At 37.8% G+C, this 19,382-nt stretch overlaps 1 protein-coding gene across 5 annotated transcripts in view; it reads left to right on the top strand.

Annotated features, from left to right (window-relative positions):
- The window catches only part of sol (small optic lobes), a 567,383-nt gene that overhangs the window by 165,025 nt on the left and 382,976 nt on the right, over window positions 1-19,382 (top strand). The gene's annotated exons all lie outside the window — the stretch shown is intronic.

Genomic DNA, 19,382 nt, shown 5'->3' with positions numbered 1-19,382 from the left:
TGGACCTGTAGTCTTTGGGATACATATGAGTGATCTTCCCCGCCATTAGTAGAGAAGCTATGTACATGAGTAGTTCTCCAAGAGTGCGGTACATGATTGAGTCTTATACACCCATCGAATATTATTTTGAGTCATTCCATTACCGCTATACATGCAATTTGTAGCATGGCTGATAACATACCATCTGGATCCGGCGATTTAAACTTAGAGAACGTCTTCACCGCCCACTCGATCTTGGTATCGATCTCCAAGCTCGGCACTACCCGCTCCGTGATCGAAGAGTCAGTGCTGTCTGCTGGGTCTTCTGAATCATCTCCCGATGGGAAATGTATATCCGAAAGCACCTCAAGGGACTCCTCACTATTACAAGAACATTCCCCGTTCTCATTCTTAATTAGTCCCTGGACTATGTTTCCCCTTGCTAGGACTTTCATCACCTGTTCTGTTTCGCTGGAGCAGTCTATGTCCACACAGCAATTTTTCCATGAGACTCTTCGCCCAGGAAATCTCAAGCTTGTAGATCCTCAACAGATACCTATACTAGTCCCGGCAAGCTTCGTTTTCCGCGGTCTTTGCCAGCTTAAATATTGCTTTTACCTGTCTTCTAAGAAGATTCAGCTCATTGCGCCACCATGGCTGCTTTGCTTTTCCTTTGAATCTTCTTATAGGACAAGCTGTGTTATACGCAGTCATAAGCGTATCATTTGACTCCTCCAGTTCCTCTACATTCTCTCTTTGGGTTGTCCATGTTTTGTTTTTTTCTACATGTTTCTGCAATTTCGTCCCGTTCATTGGCCTAGGGTTTCTAAAGGTTTCTCCCTTCTCTACCCTATTTAGGGGGATGGTGCAGCTAATATACGCATCGTCGGAGAAGGATGGTCAAGCAAGAACCATCCAATCATACCTTGATACTGAGCTCAATGTAATATCAAGAACATAGCTGGATGGACAAACATTTGAAGGGAGCTGCAAATTGGTTTGTAGGATGTAACAAAATAGAGATTCGCCTCGCATTCGTATCTCCTCCTCTCCACGCATTGTGGTGCGCACTTGCATCCGCGCCCATGACCAACCGCCCTTTGCCCTTTGTCCTGTACTCTCGACGCCAGTTTATTGTGCTGGCTCCTCCGAAGGCCGAGATTCAGTAAGTGCCTTCAAATCCTGTGTCGGTATATTCGGATTCTGACTCTGCATAAGTCGCAGCTTATCCTCAGACTTCATCCATACTTTAACTTTTGGTACGTTGGGGATCTGCGCTTCAGCCACCACCCCAAACCGCTTCCTTCAGCCACGGTAAGCTCGCGATGTTTTTTTTGCACGTTTCCTACGCTATCATCTTCACACAATTGTACCCATTGTCGCCACTTTTAACGTCCTTTCTCTGAGTTGCAGCATTCGAGGTTGTTGCTTTCGAGGTAGTCGCTACCTCGCTTTGGGGTCCATCTGCCCAATCCAAGTGCTCGATATTTAGTTCTGTTGGGTCGACCACTGCTCCCATGCGTTGTACAATTCTTAGTGCTGCACGGTACTGCGACAGAGCTCTCTTACTTCCTCTTCCGTACCCTTATTCAATCTATTTCTCCGTTTGGATTTCTATGCTTTTCCAACACGGAGTTTCTTGACTATCCACTTCTCTCGCTCCCCTAGTCCGACGCATCGCTTAATGCATTTTTGTCGTCCTTGACTTGCGACTTAGTCCTCCCCTTATCATCGTCCTTACTAAAATTTGATATGAATTCTTTCATCTTGGTCGTACGACCACGTGCTCGACAAGGCGGTCTAATATGAAATACGGAGAAAGAACCGTCCGCCACAGCAGCGTCCCTTACTGTGGTCAGGTCACCAATACTTCCCGAGGTGGCCTGGTATGGGGAAAGCTCCATTGGAATATAGCCGAATATATCCCCTGGCTGCAAATCGTGCAATAGGCACGGCCCGCATAACACCCTGGCAGTTCTTGGTCACCGACAGCCCGCCGCCCTCCTATGGGGCGAAACGGCGTAGATGCCAGACCTAAACCGCCTCAGCCTCATAGTCGGGCGCTATGGGGTTCGGCTAAGCCCTCACACTAACGACAAGATGCCCTAGTGAGGGACGTTCGTTTGTTATTTCAGATTATATATCGTAACGAATTTTGGGAAATTCCGCTTATTTGAAACCTGCTAACGTTCGAATCGCTGAACTGTCGAATAAATAACTCCAATATTCTGTATTGCAAAATGGTCTTTATTAGACTACTTTGGGAGAAGTACAATTATACTTCACAATTATACTCCACTTCGCAACTAATAGCGTGTTTAAATCAAACTGATTACTGATTCCTCAGCTTGCGCTGCTTTTATACTCTCGGTTTTCTCGTTCGCCCAATTCTCCCAAGGTCTAGTAATTTCGCGAACAGTTGTATCTCATGCTTGGTTACCAGCTATATACATGTATATTTGTAGTTTATACTTTTCTACTAACCAAATGTGTGAGTAACAACTTCGGCTGATGACTACATGTTTGTGTGTAAGATATCTATATTGGTCAAGTAGGCTGTATGTAGTTTTATTAGGAGTACGGTTAGAAAAGAAAACGAATCATATCACGCATTAAATTAGTCAATTTTGAATATAATCGGAAAAATTAAGTGTAACATAAAAGTTTTGAATGAATACGTTTTAGTTGAACTTCTAGTAGTACCCAATGACTCTATGAGCTATTCAGTTCTATTAGGTAGAGATTTTATTGAAAAAAGTGATGCGAATCTTAAAATAAGTTATAATGAGGTTTTGGATAGAACAACACCATTGAATTTAAGGGATGTCTGGAACAAAGTTAAGAAGATGTACAAAGTTCAGCAAATTAAAAAGGGTGGCGAAACACTACAGGACGCAGATGTCAAGATGAGAATAGAAATAAAAAGCAAAATGGATGTTAATGACGAGATAAAAGAAGCACTAAGCGAGATAATGGCAATAAATGTATGCGAAGAAACGGGCTCGGGTTCAAAAATAGGAGAACAATTAAGTAACAATGAAAAAATAAATTTCAAGAACACATTTAGAAATATATGTACATATATGTGAACTCTAATAAGCAAGATGAACCATTGGTATGGAAATGAAACTTGGATTAGAAAATGAAAAACCGTTAGCCTGCCCGCCTAGAAGATGGTCGTATAGCGAAAGGTTAAAGCGTCAGAAAATAATAGATGAATATTTGGCGAAAGGGCATATACGTCTAAGTGAGTCAGAATTTGTACCTACAAAAGTTCTAGTCAAAAGAAGACTGGTGAACTTCCACTATGCGTCGGCTATAGAAAGTTAAGCAAGGTTACTCTAAAGGATAAATATCCCATGTCGATTCTAGACGATTTACTTGATGGTTAGTAAATAAAAAGGTTTTCGATATTAGATAAAAAAATTACAAAGTTTACAAACCGCGATGGTTACTAGTTAGGACATGTTTCTGAATTTCACTTCTTCATCAGCTAGCTTTTCGGGAACTGAGTATTGAACTCGAAATCTCCAACATTCTTACTCTATACTACTGTAAAGGCAGATGCCTTTATCCACTCAGCCATATGAATGCCCCGCTGCTCGCTTTGCAATTGGTCTTTAAGTATTGCCTTTTTGTTGATACTCCTTTATACACCATTAAGTACATGCAAATTCTATATGTTTTTAATTCTAATTGTGTGGCAGTGAGCTGTAATTATTCATGCTTGAAGGTTATTAGTGGACTAACCTAAAAATTAGTATTAGTGCGTACACAAACAAAGAATATCAAGCACTTATATCCACTAAAACACATTTACATAGTCATGCTTCGTAAAATGAATAACCGCTCATAAGCCACGAAGCAGTTCAGTACTCAATTGTCTTATTGTGCAAGAAAGTCAACTGTGTTTACATAGTCATGCTTCGTAAAATGAATCACCGCTCATAAGCCATGAAGCAGTTCAGTACTCAATTGTCTTATTGAGCAAGAAAGTCAACTGTGTTATACGAAAACACTAATTTGAATCAGTATGACTAACAGTACAATAAAATGAATATAGTCATATCAATCTTCTGACGCTAGCAACACAACGATGTACACGAAACTAAAATGAATACAGCGCTAAAGAAAAACCGATAATAAACGAAGTATATAGTGTATTACACACGAAACCAACATGCTACTGAGTTAAAGCGACTATGATTTCGGTTTATACTCAACAATGTCATATATGTATGGGACATATGTGTTGCGGGGCACTCGTATGTATTTTCTATTTATGTGCTAGTCACTCATAGTATTTGTCTGTACTTGACTAAGTACACATTTAGACACAATTTTTTGGCTCATGACTAAGTGCACTAATTTTATTAGTACTCAAAGCAGACCTCTGTTGTGTGGAATACTTATTTTTTTATTTATTTATTTATTATTTAAAGCCGACGACAAACTATGGTCGACTGCATAATATAAAAGATATATAAATATACAACTCAAAAGATAAAATTTAAGATATATCGAGATTTCAACAATGTTATATTACAAACAAAGAAATATTAATGAACATTACTATTTAATTTCAGAATATAATAATAATAAGAAATATGAGCAGAAATAAGATCTTATGCCGAAATCTTATACTGGCGGAATGCATAAGATTCCGCTCAGCATGATTTCGGAATGCAGTGGATTTCAATCTCCCTGTTGGAATGCAACAAGATTCCAATCAGCATGTCATGGGAATCCGGCAGTGCTAAGAGTAGTGTAATGAGGATACGCCATCACAAGGCATAAAAAAGTAACATGGCCTGTGTTGTTGGAATGCACCAGATTCCAATCAGCTCGATGCCTGACACATAAGATTATACTGCCGGAATGCATACGATTCCGGTCAGTGACTCATGAAAAAGCATGTTTTTTACGTTGTTGGAATGCACCAGATTCCAATCAACACAGTACTGTCTTGTTCCTTCTTAATGATACATGTTGATAAATGTTCCTCCATCCTTAAGCGAGATAGTTCCTGTTTTTTATCGAAGGAATAAAATGCCGGCAAATAAAATTAGCTTGTATCTCTTAAATTAGATAGGCAAGTATTGCATTACGTATAGTGGCAAAAGTACATTCAAGACTGATGCAGCTATACAAGTCATTGTAGTGCGCGCACCAGATACGAAGAGGATTATTTTTAGCAAAGTTTCGTCGACAAAGGGGTAAATAGAAAGGAACGTAGTGTAGTAGAGGGAAACGCAAACAACAAGCGGCTTATGGATGAACAATACCCCCAGTAATATTCTCCGATTTTCCAGAGTGGGTAAGTTAATAAGAAGAAGTCTACTTCTGTATGGAGGAAGGTGGAGACTTGAGTCCCAATTAAGGCCGCGCAATGCAAATATCAAAAATTGCTTTTGAACTGACTCAAGACGCTTTATATGCTTTTGAGAAACAGGGGACCAAATGCATGAGCAATACTCGAGTATTGGACGAACCAGCGATGTGTAAAGAACCTTAGTGAGGTACGGATCATCGAACTCTTTAGCCCATCTTTTAACAAATCCAAGTAAACCCAACGCTTTGTTGGCTATAGATGAAATATGCATGTTAAAATTCAATTTCGGATCAAAAAGGATACCTAGATCATTTGCAATAGATATACGCTCCAAAGGCGTACCATCTATTACATAAGATTTCAATGCTGGCTTCACTCGGTGAAATGTCATATGCTTACATTTAGAGCAATTCAAAGCTAGTAAATTTGTTGTGCACCAACATTGGAACGAGTCCAAGTCGGCCTGAAGAAGATCCAAGGAATTCAAATCGGTAGGACAGTAAGTGTAGCAAAGTTTTACATCATCCGCATACATTATAGTATGGGAATATAATATTGTCTGTGGCAAGTCATTAATGAAAAGGGCAAAGAGCAAAGGGCCTAGATGACTTCCCTGGGGTACGCCGGAGGAAACTCCGAACGATTCCGACAGATTGCATTTGAACAGGACTTTTTGGGTCTGGTTAGAAAGATAGCTTTTCAGCCACATTAATAGGTGAAACGGAAAGCCCAGTAAATCAAGCTTATGAATAAGCAACTCATGGTTGACGGTATCAAATGCTTTGCTGAAGTCCGTGTAGATGACATCCGTTTGCTTGTTCGCTAAAAATCCTTCCATAACTATAGAGGTGAATACAAGCAAATTTGTAGTGGTTGACCTTTGACGAATAAAACCGTGTTGGCATGGAGATAAAAGACTAGAACACTGATATTGGAGTTTACTGGTAACAATCTGTTCAAAGACTTTAGGAATGACTGAAAGTTTAGCAATACCCCTGTAGTTTTCAACTTTTGACCTACTACCTTTTTTATGCAGGGGTATAATAAAAGACAGTCTCCAAAGTGCCGGGAATGACGCAGATCCCAGAGATAGCTCAAATAATTTTAAAATAGGCTCGTATATGTTTTCGGCGCAGTACCTAAGCACGCAACTAGGAACACCGTCCGGTCCCGGAGAAAAGGTGGGCTTCAAAGATTGAAGACTCTGAAGAACAATATTACCATCAATAGCAGGATTCCTAATGTAATTCGAGCTATCTAAGCGATAGGGATATTGACCGGAATGAAAACCACTGGATGAATACGTGGACTTAAAGAACTCAGAAAATAGTTCAGCAACGTCGTTATCAGTGCAAGCTTTTTTACCTCCAAAGGTTAATGAGGAAGGATATCCAGAAGTTTTCCGCTTTGAATTTACGAAACTGTAAAACTTTTTTGGATTTCTAAAAAATTGGGCTTTGCAACAACTCAAGTAATTTTTATAACAAAGCTGATTAAGACGGTGAAATTTAGAACGAGCTATTAGATATTTAGAGTGGTCTGCAGATGCTCCAGATTTCTTGAATCTTTTATAAAGCCTAGATTTAATGTTATTAAGTCTGATAAGTTGCCTTGAAAACCAAGGAGGCTTATTCGAACATAGGGTATAGCGAGTAGGAATGCAGGCGCGCTATCGAAAGCTTAGTAACTTTGGGTTTATAGCAGTGCTTTTATAAGCAGTACTTCCGCTACTAACTACTATATCAATATTAATATCTATCTTTAATTAGCGAGACATGCTCATATTGCTTCATACAATTGTTTTTGTTATTGATATCAGAGAAAAATTACAAAGTTTACAAACGGCGATGGTTACTAGGACATGTTTCTGAATTTCACTTCGTCAGATAGCTTTTCGTAGCTATTATTAGCTATATACGACCAGAATGATGAAACGGAATAGCGTTCTGATGCGAGTGCGTAAGGGTTCGGAGCAATAGTCTTGCAAAGAAAGAAAGGTGGAAAATTACATCCTGCGCTTTACTTCTCGAAACCAACAACAATACAAACAGAGTCTAAATATCGCAACCTTTTTTTGGTTACGCTAGAGATAAAATATTCCTTGGAAAGATTTAGGAAATACCTGCAAGGAACTAGATAAACAAATTATTACCGACTGCAATTCTTTGACTCTTACGCTTAATAAAAAGGATATGAATCCTAGAATTGCAAAATGGGCGTTAGAATTACAAAATTATGGCTACGAAGTAGAACACAGATCTGGTAAAAAGAATGCAGCACTTGGATGCACTAAGTAGAGTAAACAATGCCTTAGTGATTCACGCAAGCACTTTCGTAGGAAATTTAAATTACATGTCAAAGTGACGGAATACTAGATATAAAAAATAATTAAAAAAAAAAAATTTAGTTAAACGGTTTTATTGAAAGCAATACTTACATACATGAAGTAATAATAATACTAAAAGCTAGAAAATAATTAGGTAGGTCCTAGGTACTGGTCATCACACTCTTCATCAATCTAGGGCGTTGATCAGACAATTAAATAAAAGCGTTGGGCGCATGAAATTTCTAAAAATGTGAGGCGTAGCATAACCTGATTAAGGTTCAGTTGGTCTTGAATATGACTATCAATAGAAATTTGACGCATCCAACGCTTTTATTTAATTGTCTGATCAACGCCCTAGATTGATGAAGAGTGTGGTGACTAGTACCTAGGACCTACCTAATTATTTTCTAGATTTTAGTATTATTATTACTTCATGTAAGTATTGTTTTCAATAAAACCGTTTAACTTAAACATTTTTTTAAATTATTTTATTTTCAAGTTTTTAGTCTTTATTTAATTGCCTATTATTTCTCATTCTATTCAGTCATTTAGTGACTCATTATTACAAGGACTCTTTCCTGGCAATTTGTTGCAATCTAAGTCCTCAATACATAATCCTTCCAAAAACTTCACTCGACTCTGCGCCACGTATGCTTGTCCCTTCGAACTCCAAAATATTTTGATGTCACTTCTACCGGACTGTATGTGATATTTGTTCCAAATATGAGCCAAATCGGACATCATAGGTCGCTTTCTATTCATGTATGTATTATGTGTTCCAAATATGACTCAATTCGGACCACTAATACGATTTTTTTAAACATTTCGATCCATGCGCCACCTATCATAGTTGTTTTTCTTATTATTGCATTGTTATCGGGTTCTGAATTATACTCCAAGCTTCAAGCTTGTAGCTTATCGGGAAGTTCCTTAAATTTCAATGGACAAAGATTTATATTTTTACGTATCTAAAGAAATGGAACAACACGTCCTATATAAGTACCACGACGAGATGGGACGTATGATTTCTAAAGAAAATGTACCGTTCGAAACAGTACATACACATTTTAGCAGTATTGACGAAATTTGTTCGTTTATACCTGGTCAAAATAATAGCATCAAAGGAAGCCATTGCGGCGTTGAAATATGTTCCTGTGAGCCTATAGTAGGCCTAAACTTATAATGTCAGGCAAAGAAACTGGTTTTACATCCAAAGAACTCGAGGGATTCTTAGACGAAAGTAACATTTAACACATGAAAGGTGCAACAAACTCAGTACAGTACATAAATCAACTAAAGAACAACCAAATGTATTGTTTTTTGTAATTAGACAAAGAGGTAAAACAATAGATAGCCTTGGAGAAAATATAATAGTCAGTACAAACTGCTGGTACTGTTGCAAAGAAAAAGTAAGGGAAAAAGCTGCGACAGAGCAAAGTAAAGAACAAACTTATAACAAAAAGTACACAGACAACAAGCGAAGCGAGTCCAGCAAGTTTTTTGTAGGTAACTACGTAGTAGCCTCTAACGTAAATTCACCAGTAAGCATATACCTAAGTTCAAGCCACCGTATAGTACAACAAAATGATTAGAAACAAGTAAAGGTGTCTAAGTTCGGGTGTAACCGAACATTATATACTCAGCGTGAGCTTCAATTGCACATTTCATTTCAGATAAATTACTTTTCTACATAACACGTGTTATGGGCCCTATGGAAAGGGTCGTATGAAACGATTGAGAGTCGTTCAGAAGGTCTTGTGAGAGATGTGCTACAGCTGCTGCGTGAGCACTGGCTTGTTCCCGGAGCTTCAGCCTGGGGGGGGGGGGGGTCATTAAGCAACTGTAAGACCAAGATTCCCTCTCCCTAATCCATAGTCCTAACAAGAAATCTTTACACTTGCACACTACACAAAACACCTAACAACTTACCCAAAGATTAATGTACTTACTGTTCCGAAATCCAACCCTGATCACCTGACAGCGCACGCATGTATTTTGGCTGCTCTTCACCCATCCTACCATGGCCTTAAGATGGTAAAAAGGCCCCAAGAAACCACCCTCACTACCTTCGATCAGACCAAACAAATTTAATTTAGAGGAACATTACAAAAGGTATATTTATATAATTCAAAGCATAATCTTAGTATAAGTGTAATGATTGATAGTAATACTTATGATAATTCAAATTGTAGTCTCATGTATTTAAGTGCTAACAATATTTTCTTTTATTAAATTCCTGACCTACCTCAACAGCTGATTTGTAAAAAGGGTCATTGGCATATATTTTAATGTATGTATATAATTTGTACCATATGTAAGTTACATACCTTCATATATACATTAGTAATGACAGGCACAAGAAGAAAAAAAGTAAGGAAAGGGAGTGAGAGGACCAAGTCTCAATCGAATTTAAAGAGACAAAAAAATCTTCAAACAGCATAGAAGGTGTCTAGCACGTCCATATGTACATATATATGTATATGCAAACGCTAATCATCCAAACGAAAGGATCAGGCGGACAAAAAGAAAATCTAAGCACACATATCTCAGGCGATATGTGCATATGGATGACAAACAAAAAGGTTTATTAGGAAATATCAATATCATAGAGGAAAATAAAACATCTTCACTTACAGTTTCATACCATAATCGCACGTAGCGTTGAGGCCTTCTCGCCGTGTAGTTATGCTGTAAAGAATTTGTTAATACCGCCTATTTTCCTACTAACCGGCACTGTATGCACTTATTTAAGTGAGCGCGAAAAGAAATGAAAATTAAACTTATGCGAGAAACCAAAGCAAAAAAAACTAGTTTATTAAATGGAAAAGGTAAATGCTTTGATCTCGCATGCTCCCGCAATTATGTATATATGTATGTATGTAAATAATTATATGGAGACCTGCATACTGGAAATGCAATCGGTCAAAAATAAAACTTGAAATTAATTTAAGAGAAAACAAAATGAAGAGACCGTATGTTGAGGGAGGCTAGTTAACATGTACTCTTATTATGAAATACAAAAATATTATTCTAATTACAATTTGTTTTCATTTTTGATGATTAACCTAATTAGGTTTTCTTTAAAAATACATTATCAATATGTGGTCAAAGGGTACTTCGATACGAATTCGAATTGAATTATTTTTTTTTCTTTTTGTTTAGGGAAGATATTTGAATGTTATTTCTTATATTTTGGTTTTTACATATAAGAATGTATATACCTGAATTAAGTATTATACCTATTTAAGATATTTTTCTCTTAAAAATTTAAATGCAGGAATTATTATTTTTATTCATACTAATGAAAAAAAAAATGTATTAATGGAAGCAAAATAGTTTTTTGTATTAAAATAATGCAATGTTGCATGTATTGGATTTTGAACTTCTTTTGTTGTCTCAATAAAAGGTTATATGTGAGGTTATATTTTTCTCTTAGCTCAATAAAAATTTTTATGAAACAGAAATATAAAAATTTTGCAAAAAAAAAACTTCACCAAACTGATGGCCGGCTGGACGGGAGGAAATAATCACCATAACCGATGCGCTGGGTATTCCGCCGGTCAGGATGCATGCGTCTCGTTTCGATGTGGACTTGATTGATGCTTAGGATAATTTTATTTGTGAGCCAGCAGAGATTATGTTTTGTTGTACACTACTTTTTTGCAAATTAATTTTAATTACTTTTAAATTTACGGAAATAACCGCGTACATATACTGAAATATTCGCACGATTAAAAAGGTTGGTTGACGAATTTTCACGTAAAGAAAAAAATCTCTGCTGGTCTTACCATGTTCGAAGCTCGTTCCAAAAAGAAAGATCGATTTACACCGGAAACTTAGCTGAAGTTTTCTTTCCTTCCTTTTGACAGCCGGTGAATCAGCTGTTTCCTAAATGGTATAAAAGGAAGTGTTCGGACAGAGGTAGAGTTGGCTTCAGTATTATTGAAGGAAAAATATACCCGAAAGCAAGACATTAAATTATATGGGAAATTTAGTGCATATTCTTATTAATGCATGCACGATAGTACACACACACACACACACACACACACACACACACACACACACACACACACACACACACACACACACACACACACACACACACACACACTAGAACTTCGCACAAAATTTCTTCGTTGCGTCGCTTTGTATAAAATTTCTTCTATAAACCATGTCTCCGACTTGAAATCATTTAGTAGAGCTACGCAAATTATAACGCTTAGCCGAGTTTACAAATGCCTACTTGATTTTATTCATTACCGGTTCTCGTATGAGCTTTAGGTTGTCCGTTCGGTCTAAGTTCTGGTCATCTAGCGCCTCAAGTGTTCGCAAAAGAGGATACTCTTCACCATGCGAAACATTTGCTGGCCGAAAACGGCATAATATGGCGAGCATCCTATTGATTGGTGATAAGTACTCCTTAAAGCTTCACTTATATCTGGCACATGCTGATCCCAATGCGTTTGATCCTCTTTCAGATAAGCACGAATACCTTGTATTATCGATCGATTTACACTTTCACTAGCGTTAGCTTGAGGGCTGTACAACGCAGTATATCTGTGTTTTATTCCCCTTTCGTCAAGCAAACCATTAAATTGCGACGACTTAAACTGTTTTCCGTTATCACTCAGAATTATTTCGGGAGTTCCGAAAACACTGAAGACATTTTCTCTCATAAAATTACAAATAGCAGACGTATTAAAATTTCTTACAGGTTTCAATAAAGGGAATTTCGTTAAATGGTCAAGGGCAATCAAGATGCCGCCTTGCCTAGAACGAGGATATGGGCCAAGTAAATATATATACAACTTTTGAAACGGACGTTGGACGGTGTATTGTGTGGTCATTGGAGGTCGTAGCGTGACATTAGGTGATTTTTACTTTGGCGACAAATATCGCATTTGTTTACGTAATCTTTTACGTTTGAAACCATGTTCGGCCAATAAAAATTCAATCTAAGTCACTCTAACGTTTTAGCTATGCCTCCATAACATTTATTAGGTGGCAAATGAACATCTTGCATAACTTTATCTACTAACGTTTTTGGAATCCATAGTTTCCAATTAAAGGCTTCCCGTGAAGGGTTTCCATCAGGATGTTCAGTTCGTTTGTATACACGATCATCTATATCTGAAGATCAGGAAAACGGCTTTCATTATCACGGACTTGACTCAATATCTTTTTATACTCCGCAGACGAAAACTCGGACGAATCAAGATCAAACAACGGACGGACTTGCAATTCATTAATATCTTCAAAATTCTGTCGTGACAAACTATCGGGTACCACATTTTGCGAACCTTTCCGATGTTCGATTTTAAATCTGTATCTCTGAAGCTTAAGAGACCATCGAGCTAAACAGCACCAACACCAAGCTTACAGGCATCGCACTGAATAATAAAAGGTTTTTCATAATCAGGGCTGGTCAAAACTGGAGCACTACATAGCTTTTCTTTAAGGGTTTCAAACGCTGTTTGGGCTTCATCATTCCACTCAAAGCTTTTACTTTTCTTCAACAAATTTGTAAGAGGGGTGGTAATTGTGGCAAAGTTATCCACAAAACGTACCATCCAGCCATACCTAGAAAACGCCTTAACTGTTTTACGTTAGTGGGTGCAGGATAGTTAGTAACAGCAGATATTTTATCGGGATCAGTTCTGAGTGTGCTATCACCAACAATGTAACCGAGATATCTTACCTCCTTTATACAAAATTTACTTTTTTCGAAATTAATTGTCAAACCGGCTTTCCTTAAACAATGAGCAACGTCGGCCAAAACGGACATGTGCATGTCGAAATCTTCCGCCACGATCAAAAGGTCATCTAAGTAGACAAACACTTGGCCTTTAATTGGGGAGGGATTACGCGATCCATCAAGCAAAAGAGTGTGTGGTATCGGTAGAGCGGACGATTAGGGACTGTAAAACAGGTGTAATCTCTGGAGTTTTCTGCTAAAGGAATTTGCCAAAAGGCACGTCGCAGATCTAGAGAACTAATGAATTTAGCCTTAGGTATTCTACTCAATATACCATCTATATGTGGAAGGGGGTAAGCGTCCTTAACGGTAACACTATTTACTTTCCTAGAATCTAAACACAGACGGACTTTGTTAGGCTTTTTCACTAGGACAATCGGACTGGACCATGGACTATTTGGAGACTCCTCAGTTACACCTAACTTAAGCATCTCATCAATCTCTGCATGGACAAGCCTTTCCACTGCAGGAGATATAGGGAAATATCTTTGCTTAATCGGACGGACATTCGGTTGGAGTTCAATAACGTACTCCATTAACGAATTTTTTCCCAAGCCTTCCTTCTCGAAACTTGGGAACCGATTTTTGGTTATTTCCAAACGTTGGTGTTCCTCAATACTTAAAGGGAGACTGTTTTCCTCTTCTTTCAGTGAAGAATTTGATATCTCGGATATTATGTGGGGTGCTATTTGGAACTTAATCCAAAAATCGATTCCTAAAATTACTTTTTGCGAAAGACTATGTATCACAAAAAAATTTATTCTTTCATTTTTGTTTTCAAATTGGACATCTAAATCTACTGTACCAAAAACAGCTTGCACTTTGCCATCTGCGGTCAGTTTGGTTGTATGTTTACGTAACTTAGTTTTAGTGCAAATCTCTTCTGCTAATTCTGAACCTAGACAAGAGGCTTGGGCTCCACTATCTAGTAGCGCTAAATATTCTACGTCAAGTATACAGATTTTCGCATAAGGTCTCAAGTCGAAGCTCTTTTGTTCGATAGAACAGACAATATTGTTTAGCTGTTTACGGTTTTGCCTAACTTTCTTCCAGAACTCTACAGCGCGTGATGAACGACTAAAGAGGGAATTTGCTTTCCGACTAGAATTAAATATATTTTCTCTTATCTTTTTGTAGTTTTGCATGCGTATATCATACGGTATAATTGTATGAACGAATGGTGGATTTCGAGTATTGTTGTTGGATGGCAACGAATCATCGCTGGTATTATTAAAATGGGTTTGTCGTTTTAGTAATTTTGTACAATCTTCGCCTTTCGACTGATCAGGGATTACGAGTGGATGCGTTAGGTTTTCTTCGGGTCGTTGCGAGGAGTCGGTTTCGAAACCTTGCTCATTTTCGCGTTTCCCTGACAGCAATTTTTGCGTGTAGGTCGATGAATCTTACTGGCACCACAGCCGTAACAGAATACGCTTCTTTCTTCCAGGCAATCGAAATAGCGATGCCCCTCAGCTTTGCAGTTCCAGCAAATCAGTTTTGGTTTGTCCGGATGCGTGGAGATTCCATCTACTTCATACTCCATACTTTCTACTGAATCCTCTTCAGGGATTAGTTCGTTAACAAAGCGTCGATGAGGTGGTCTTTGGTTGGTAACAGGTACCGTAATGCTGGATTTGGCTATTTCGTTCAGAAGACTTTCACCTTTCAGGCAAAGTCTTCTCGACTCCGCTAGTGAACCAATTGGCAAGTGCAGCAGTTGTTGCCGCACACGTGGTCTTAAGTTGTGCTGCAGTATTTCCACTAACTCAGGTTCAGGCAATGGTGTTTGTAACGATTCTGAAATTTTCAGAACTGCGTTACGATAATCGTCGAACGTTTCGTTTTGTCCCTGTTTTCTACTACGTATCGATTCCTTGATTTCAAAATCACTTTTGTACTGTTGGAAATTGGTTCGCAGTGCCTGACAAAGAGAAGGCCAAGTAACCCTATCAACCGACCGACGGTATCGCCAATACCAATCCTTCGCTTCATTGATAAAAAGGCTTTGGACATGCTCACACAACAAAATATAATTACTACTAAGAGTATCGACTACTTGGCATTCAATTCGGTATATAAAACTATCAACTGAAAGACGAGATGAACCATCAAATTTAATATCCCAGTTGGAAATAAGTTGGGCTATTCTTCCTTAATTAGGGATATTAGTACTGTTACGAAATCGTAATTGATCAATATTTCTGTGAAAGTTCTGATTAGAGTCATAACCTAGCTGAGGAATTGCCCTGGGCCAAGAAGGAGTGGGCATGTTTGGTTGCGTATTACGAGTTTGGCTTGCATTTGCAGGACTAGTGTGTGTAACAGGTTGCGGTGGCTGTGCATTGATATTCAACCTCTCTATCAAATTCGAAACGATGTTGTCAAGCCTTTGGTCTAAAATTTGTGAAACGCGTGTTTCCAGATCGCCAAAAAGATCTGCATGCCTTGCGGATATAAGCCGAAACAATGTTTTGGACTCGGTTATCCTCCTCAATATTGTTGTTAGTTGCTCCTTGTGATGGGGCTGCTGGTAAACTTGCTGCGCCCTCCTCTTGCGATTCCTGACGTTGGAGACTAGCATTCAGACCATGTTGTCTGCCATTGGAGTGATTTCCTGTCTGGTATATTGTTTGACTTCTCGTATTTGGTTTATTGTTAAATTTCTTACTGCTGCAATTCGCATTGCATTGAGGACACGAACTCTTCTTTTTAAGCCACGTCAACAAGCATGTTCGATGGAAAGTATGAGAACAGGCTGTCGTTAAGAGTTCATCATGCTCACGGAAAATCGATCTACAAATCGTACATCCATTACCTTGTCCGGGTGCCGGCATATTTTCGTTGCTATAACGCATAGCCATTTTCGTAATACAAGACGAAAAAAGATTATCAAAGAAAATTAGAGCTTAGTGCTTCGATTTCGTTCAGTCGCAAAAAAAATATATTTCTCCAAAGAAAAGTTAGACTTCCATAATCAAACATCTGATCTGGTTCAACTAGCTTCGAGCAGTTAAAACCAGCATCAAAACTAGTATCAAAACTTGCTCAAAATCGATTTCCAAAAAGAATGTAAAGGGTTCTCCAAAAATGCATCCAAAATCAAGAAAAATCAATCAAATTGAAATAAATTTAAGCATATACACCCCAGCATTCTTTTACATGCATAGAGTGCCGTTGACGCCTTCATGACCCTCTCCTCCACGTTGAGCTTCCATGACAGCTTACTGTCTAGGATGATTCCTAGATATTTTGTGCAAGGTTTCTCCTGTAAGGTCACCCCTCCTAACTTAGGCCTGGTCAATCTACCTGCTAACTAACTGATATACGAATACTAAGACATATGTACCAGTAGGGTACTTAAGTATTAAATGGATATATTTACTTGAATGCTTATTACTTTTATTTTATAAGTCCATCGATTTTGTTGAATGAAAGCTTATTTTTTTGTAATAAAACAGAGCTTAGAGAGAAGAAAATCGTTCAAAAAATTAAATAGTTTTCGAGATCCTTCCTCGCAAAATACAATTTTTTTATATTATTACAAAAAAAATTTAAAAATCCGTAATGATTGTTCGTTATCTTTGAATCTGCAGCGCCTAGCAAAAAGTGTTGTATGCACTGTTCATAGCAAATTTTATTACCTTTTAGAACCGTTTTGGAATTGCTCAATTGCTTCTTGAGGTATATATGATTAAGTGGACCCAATTTGTTTTTTTTTGAAAATCGATTATTCGTAAATATCTCAAAAACGTTACCATAGAATTAAAAATAACCTTGATTTTCGGAATCAGGGGGTGATTTTACATAGGAATTTTATAATGGCGTCTCTGGTGCATTTTGGCTGTAAACCAGTGTTATTTGTAAATTTCAAAACTTTGCGAGTGGTGTAAGCAGCCATTGAACAATGGTTAGTTGTGAATGGCGTAACAAATAAAATATTCGAAATAATTAGCGTACTTACTATATAAATAAGTATAGCAATATGTACCACGAGTGATTCACTTTATTTTACCAAAACGTGAAATATATATAAAATTCAACAAAGATCGTGAGGAAGAAATGCGGCAGAATGTCAAGTCGGAGTTCATAACAGCAGCAGAAGTCTCGTCCAGTTTCAGGAGGCGCAGCGACAAAACATTTTTTTGTAGTTTGTAGGCTTTTAGAAAAAGAAGATAAAGATATATAGGTATCTCTAACAGAAAGGAAGAAAAAAATCAAAACAAGTAAGGAAGTCTAAGTTCGGGTGAAACCGAACATTACATGCACAGCTGTACACTGGAAATGCTGTTGTTTTGTGTTCTTAGTAGTGTTACAAGGCTGCGCAATAATACATATACATATGGTTCTATTCTGAACTAATTTTCGTTTAAAAGAAGCAAAAAGGATACAGAGGCTAACACCAGTGACCTTGAGTGGGTAATAATGCAGTTTTCCTTCAGATATGAGGATTTCCCTACTGTATACTTGTATATACAAAAAAAGTATAAAAAGGGTAGGGTTATTAACGAAATTTTCCTACTTTTACTAGAAATAGCTTATTACCTGCTTCTACGCACTTGTGCAAAATCTTGTATATAAAAGCAGGCGATTTAACCGATTTAGTCCATTTTTACTGAAAATATTTCCTGTTAAAAGGCATACATGTGCACCAAATTTTTCGTCGAGTTATGGCTCTAGAAACGCTGGGAAATGCATTGCAAGAAAGAGGAAGTGCCACGCCCATTTTTCAAGATTTGAATTTTTCCCATTTCTTGTTATAGTTGCACAAAATACGATTGGTACAAAACTATTTTTCGCTAAGATTTAACTTATTATTTTTGCCTACTACCCTTTTTAAAGTAATTTTTATAAACGTGGGCGTGGTCCTTAACCTATCTTATCCGTTTTTACAAGAAATATTTCCTGCTATAAGGAAAATATGTGTACCCAATTTTGTGACGATATGTAAATTTTTCTTCGAGTTATGATTCCCGAAACATTGAAAATTGCTTAAACAAAAAAGGGGCGGTACCGCACCCATTTTCAAAAATTTTAGTGGTTTCAAATTTAATGTTATAATTCAATTTAGAAAGTAAAATTCTATTGATACAAAGCTCTTTTGTTTCTAGAAATATTTCCTGCTATAGGGAATATTTATGTACCCAATTTTATTACGATCCGTAAAGTTTTCTTCGAGTTATACCTCCCGAAACATAGAGAATTGCTTAGTCATAAAAGGGGCGGTGCCACGCCCATTTTTTAAATTTGAAGTTCTTCCTATTTTTGTTATAAATCCACTTGGGAAATGAAATACCATTGTAGTAAAGCTCTTTTTTGCAATGATATAACTTATTTTATTCGTCCACGACCCTTGTAAAAACCTTTTATATAAAAGTGGGCGTGACCCTTAACCGATTTCGTTAATTTTTCTTCGGAGCATTCATTACACTGTGCAACAGCCACCTGGGTATTGGACCAAAGCCACATTTTTGTAGAGATTGAGGCTTAAGTACATAAAGTACTATCTCCGCTTTTCGAAGTTAGCCTCCAACAAATGGATATCGGCTTTCGATGCGATGCTTCGACAGACGGTGTGGGCGGGGTACTCATCCAGTTGGACGACGAGAACAACGAAAGACCGATAGCTTACGTTTCCGCAAGAATGAACAAAGCACAACAAAACTATAGCATAACCGAGCACACATGGACGAAATTAAGCTATCTGACAGACTAATGGACATTGATTTGGACTCAACATACTTTAAAACGGAAGAGTATGACGAACTTAAGAAAACTGTGACAGAGAATCAAGATAGACTACCAGAGTTGTACGTATCAGACGGGTATGTCTATAGACGGACTCAATTTAACCGGGGGGACGATCTTCAGCAGGACCAAGCCTGGAAACTCTGGGTGCCGTCGGAATTGCGTGCACGATTGGTGGAAGCCTCCCACAGCTCACCTTCTGCTGGGCACGGAGGCATCCATAAAACGTTAGCCCGAATACG

The sequence above is a fragment of the Eurosta solidaginis genome, chromosome 4, assembly GCF_040869045.1.
Source record: "Eurosta solidaginis isolate ZX-2024a chromosome 4, ASM4086904v1, whole genome shotgun sequence".
Classification (NCBI taxonomy): domain Eukaryota; kingdom Metazoa; phylum Arthropoda; class Insecta; order Diptera; family Tephritidae; genus Eurosta; species Eurosta solidaginis.
The sequence above is the reverse complement of the archived record's forward strand: the minus strand, read 5'-3'. Positions and strand labels throughout refer to the sequence as shown.